Genomic DNA, 6,000 nt, shown 5'->3' with positions numbered 1-6,000 from the left:
AGACGCCTGGATTAAAGACATGGAAAATATTTTTCGTGCCCTACCCTGCACTGAAAAACAGAAGGTAACTTTCGTCACTTTCATTTTCAAAGACAATGCACAGGAATGGTGGCTTCTCACTCTAGAGAAAGAAGAAATTGTGACTTGGGCAAGATTCTTGAAAGTATTTTATGAAAAATACTTCCCAGATTCATTGCAGGAACAGAAGGCGTCAGAATTCATACATCTAATGCAAGGAACCATGATAGTGGCCGAATACGAGAGCAAGTTCACAAAACTTGCTCGGTTTGCGACATACGTCATCCCTACGAAACTCGAAAAACAAGAAAATTTGAAGTAGGATTGGTTGCTGAAATTAAAGATAAGCTCGAGGTCTTGAAACTACCAACTTATGCAGAAGTGGTAGACCGGGCGTACATTGCAGAAAAAAGGATTAAAGCCTCGCGTTCCAGGGAACCAAGCCAAAAGAAGTGATTCTGGAAAAGAGACAACAGAACACCCGTGTTACGCCTCCTAAGAAAATGAATACGGGCACAACCAGTTCAGGCCATTAAGGTCTTACCAACCCCCGAAGTGGCACTATTCCAATTTGTCCTACTTGTGGGAAGGCTCATTGGGGACAATGCCATCGAGACAAGGGAGCATGCTTTAAATGCGGTCAAGTTAGCCACTTGCTGAGGGATTGTCCAAAGCTGACCAATTCTGTAGCTAGCCCCTCTGGTCCAGTCAGGAAACCCGTAGGACCTAGAGGAGAGAGGAGGGACCAAAAATGCCAAGGAAGGGTTTTTTCCTTGGTACTTGGAAAACCAGAAGTTACCGAAAATGTTGTGTCAGGTATACTTTGTGTCTATGGTTATTTAGCTCACGTCCTCATTGACTTTGGGCCAACTCGTTCTTTTGTTGCACCACACTTTGCTGTCAAGTTGGCATCAACACTCGAACCATTAGGATGTATATTGTCTATGTCTTTTCCTTTTGGTAAGTCTACCTGTAGTACTGATGTGTACAAATCATATACTATATCTTTAAAAGGCAAAACCTTATATGTAGACTTGATTCCTCTCCGCATTGGAAACTTTGATGTGATCTTAGGTATGGATTAGCTAGCTGCTAACCACGCCTCTGTTGATTGTAAAGCCAAAAAGTTTTCCCTCAGGTTACCAAACCAACCCGAGCTTGTCTTTAATGGGATTGGAGTTTCCAACCCTCCCTGTATTATATCTTCCATGACAGCCTAATGACTTCTAAGAAAGGGTTGTTATAGTTCTATCTGTTATGTTATTGATACACAAAAAAAGGCCTCCACTGTTGATGCGATCCCCGTAGTACGAGAATTCTCGGATGTTTTTCTTGAAGATTTACCTGGTATTCCGGTTGATCGGGAAATCGAATTCACCATTGAAACCCAACCTGGCACACAACCAATATTAAAAGCTCCTTATCGCATGTCAATGACAGAATTGAAAGAGCTGAAGACTTAACTCCCGAAACTCCTGGACAACCAATATCAAAAGCTCCTTATTGCATGTCAATGATAGAATTGAAAGAGCTGAAGACTTAACTCCTGGAACTCCTGGATAAAGGTTTCATTCGACCTAGTACCTTACCCTGGGGAGCTCCAGTACTGTTCGTGAAGAAAAATGATGGCACGATGAGATTATACATTGATTACCAGGAGCTGAACAAGGTCACCATCAAGAATCGGTACCCTCTGCCACGAATCGATGACTTGTTCAATCAACTTCAAGGCGCTCAAGTATTTTCAAAAATTGACTTACGTTCTGGCTACCATCAACTAAAAGTCAAAACGGAAAGTATCGAAAAGACTGCCTTCAGAACCCGTTATGGGTATTACGAGTTTCTTATCATGTCTTTTGGCATCACAAATGCTCCAGCAGCCTTCATGGAACTCATGAACCGAGTGTTCAAACCTTATCTTGATGAGTTTGTCATTGTCTTCATTGATGACATCCTCATATACTCCAAGGCCAAGTTTGGCATGTCTTGAAAAAGACAAAAAGTCAAAAAGTCACTATCCTATTTAAGTCACATCATCTTATTTAAGTCACATCACTTCAAACCCAATCCAAACCGAACCCATATTTCATAAAAAGTCAAAAAGTGCACTTATTTAGATCATCCCAGACAAGGCCCAAGTCACCAGAGGCCTAAGAGCAGCACATGCGAACGGTTCTACAAACACTACATGATCACAAACTTTATGCCAAGTTGAAGAAATGTGAATTCTGGATCACTAGTGTACACTTTCTCAGTCACGTCATTAACAAAGATGGCATCTTGGTTGACCTCCAAAAAGTTGCAGCAATCATGGACTGGCCACGACCTACCAATGTGTTTGAAATTTGAAGTTTCTTGGGTCTAGCTGGCTATTATCGACGCTTCGTGCAAGATTTCTCAAAGATAGCATCACCATTGACCCAGCTAACTCAGAAGAACACACCCATTGAATGGACTGACAAACAAGAGCGTTGCTTCCAAGAATTAAAAAGTCGATTTGTGTCAGCTCCTATACTAGCACTCCTTACAGGAGCAGATAGGTTCATAATTTATAGTGATGCCTTATACAATGGTTTGGGTTACGTTCTCATGCAAAACGGAAAAGTCATTGCTTATGCTTCGCGACAATTAAAGACTCATGAGAAAAACTACCCGACTCATGATTTGGAATTGGTTACGGTGATCTTTGCTCTCAAAATCCGGCGTCATTATCTCTACGGTGCAACCTGCGAGATTTAGACTGATCACAAGAGTCTTAAATATCTATTCACATAGAGGGAACTAAATATGAGACAACGACGGTGGCTAGAATTTATGAAAGACTATGATGTAGAGATCCATCACCATCCAAGCAAAGCTAACTGTCACGACCCAAACCCGCCCCTATAGGTTTAGCATCGTAACCGGCCAGTAATCCTTGAATTACTGAAGGCCTCTGAACAGATTAACAAAAACAAAGGGGCTAGCGGAAACAAATACATAAATATAATTGTCCAATGAGCTGTGTTGACTTATATGAAACAAAATATTTAAAAGTTTATATACATATCCTATAGTCAACCCTACATTATACCCACACATATTACAGTATCTTAAGTACAACCAACTTAATCACATCCAGTCTCATACATATACAGAACCAAAAGGACTGAACACAGGACACTTCGGGAACCTCTACGTGAGGCGCAATGGTTGGCTGACAATAGAAACACAATTCCAGACAAAAGCTTTCGGGCTTGAACTCCAGAACGCTCACCTATATACATATATATACAAACAGTGAGTTAAAGCCTAGTGAATAAAATTAAGGTAAAGGGGTTAGTGAACGAAATCTGAACATGTCATAAGCGGAAACAGATCATAGCATAATCATTCTCATATCAGAACATAATAATGGTACATCCCATAGAACACATCACAGAACGTCTTCCGACTAGAGTAATCGATTCCGGATACCGATTAAACACATATCACCACAATGAAGTGGCTAACGAGATCTCGTAATTACTTGTATGTCATGGACCCGCATTTTCATGCCGTCCCCCATGACTTGGGACTATCTATGGATGTCATAATAGATTTCAAACTTGGAATGTTCGTTCACGTAAACAGATAACATTTCAGAAATCATAGCTTATCATATTTCATTTGGAACATAATTCATATGAACGTATCTTTACGATAACGTTACTCACAGTGGTTCCAGTAAGCGGTCAATCAATCCTCGAGTCTTGACCTACAATCACAAAATACATAACACAAGCATGTCTTATCATTACACATTCACGTAGCCATTAAGGCTTAGCTTTGATTACATTGGTTCTTATTCTTTCTTACCACATTGCCTAAAACACACATACTTGCAGTCTCATAACTTAGTACATTCATTCCTTAGTGTGTTTCTAATCTATAACCTCCTTAATATGGCTTAATTAAGGCTTAGGAATGCCTAAGATGCAATGAGGATGCCAAAACATGCCTTAGAACACTTGGTAAAATTTTCTGAAAATAAGGTCCCCGCTCGAGCGTAGATTTCCTCGCTCGAGCGGACATGCAAAATGAGAGGGGCCGCTCGAGCATGACTTCCTCCACTTGAGCGACCTGCAAACTTGGAAAAAGTACTGGTTGGTCGAAATCCATGCTCGAGCTACAACTCCTATGCTCGAGCATATCGACAACATGCAAAGGGTTCGCTCGAGCGTCCAAGTGGTCGCTCGAGCGAAGAGCTCATGTCTGGAAAAAAAATACTGAGAGCTCGCATTCTCCGCTCGAGCGCAGGTTTCCTCACTCGAGCGGACTGTAAAATTCTAGGTTTTTCAAAACAGGGTTTGAGCTTCAAAATGTGATTTTAATGGCTATACTCATGCAAAGCTTGATCAAAACACTTGAAAGGCCTTTCTAAAACACAATTACATGATCACTCTCAAACATTTAGCTCAAAACTCATGGATTTAGCAAATTTGAACTCCAAAGCTCATGCATGGAAGATTTTCAAACTTCTTTCTTTTGTTCTACAAAACATGCAATGAAAACCATAAGCTCATGAAATTTTGAAACATGAAACATGATAATTTCTTGAAGATGATGAGTAAAACTTACATGCATGCAAAGATTTCAAGAACAAAACCCAAGACATGAATGAACAAGGTATAATCCTCCATAAACATGCACACAAGCCATTTTATTTCTCAAAAACCCAACTTCACTTCAAATTCCAGTAATTGATTCACCAATTTCTTAGCACAAGATGCATGGAAGGTTGTCTACAAAAGAATAGGCTCTAGACTCTTACCTAGCTTCTTGATTTCGAACAATGAGAGATGGTCCTCCTAATTTCCTTCTTATTCTTCAACCTCAAGAGCTCACTCTCTCACTCTCTAGTTACACTCTCTCTCTCACACACAAGAGACCAAAGAGGCAACCTACCACACCTCCTCACTCAGCTAAATATACACAACACACACCTCACTTTGAGCACCGTACACGTGCACACACATGCACACTTCCAACACACACACATAGGTTTTAATCCCTTACACTCAACACCACAAAATGCCTCAACACATGATATACTCAATCACATCTTGGATCATTAATAGGATTAGATTAGGTACCAATCATGCATTATTTAAATCAAACATAAGTAACCTTAATTTATTCAGGTTAGCGCGAAATTCAATTAATCCAAATTAGTTCCCATCAAGGTTCAATTTAATCACATGCGATTTTTACCGAACCAAATCAATTCTTAATAAAATTTTCCATGGTGTTCTAAAATTTCCAAATAACACATTGATGTAATCAATTTCGATTTCAGATGCCGATAAGGCTTTCAATTTACATCTTAAAGCGGAATCCAAACAGATATTTCTACATGTAACAGATAGAAGGCCAAAATCATGTAAAATTCCATAATAATCCCATAATTTATTTTATCTGCTTAATTAACATCCTTGATTACTGACTAATGGCTAATTGCGGTCGGGGTTATTACACTAACGTTGTGGCAAACGCACTGAGTCAAAAGATGACCAGAGGTTTGGCATGTACTCTCGTTTCTCGCAAGATCAATGGACTGCTCGCCAACATAACCGTGGAACCTACCTTGATTGAAGAAATTAGAGCACGCCAATGTAAAGATAACCTTTTGAACAAAAAGTATGAGGAGCAAAGGAGTACGCCTAATCCTGATTTCACTATAAACATTAGGATACTAAAATTTCAGAATCAAATTTGCGTACCCAATATTTCAGAACTCAAGAAGAAGATATTAGTGGAAGCTCATAGCTCGAGATTTGCAGTCCACCCTGACAACACAAAGATGTACCATGATCTAAAGGAACACTACTGGTGGACATGAATGAAAAGAGACATAGCAAGCCATGCCTCCAAATGTCTGCATTGTCAGCGTGTTAAAGCAGAACATCAGAGACCTGCAGAACTACTACAACCACTCCCTATTCCTGAATGGAAATGGGAACA

This window comes from Camellia sinensis, chromosome 3, assembly GCF_055761805.1.
Source record: "Camellia sinensis isolate YWXY chromosome 3, ASM5576180v1, whole genome shotgun sequence".
In the NCBI taxonomy this organism is placed as follows: Eukaryota; Viridiplantae; Streptophyta; class Magnoliopsida; order Ericales; family Theaceae; genus Camellia; species Camellia sinensis.
This window is presented reverse-complemented; position numbering follows the sequence as displayed.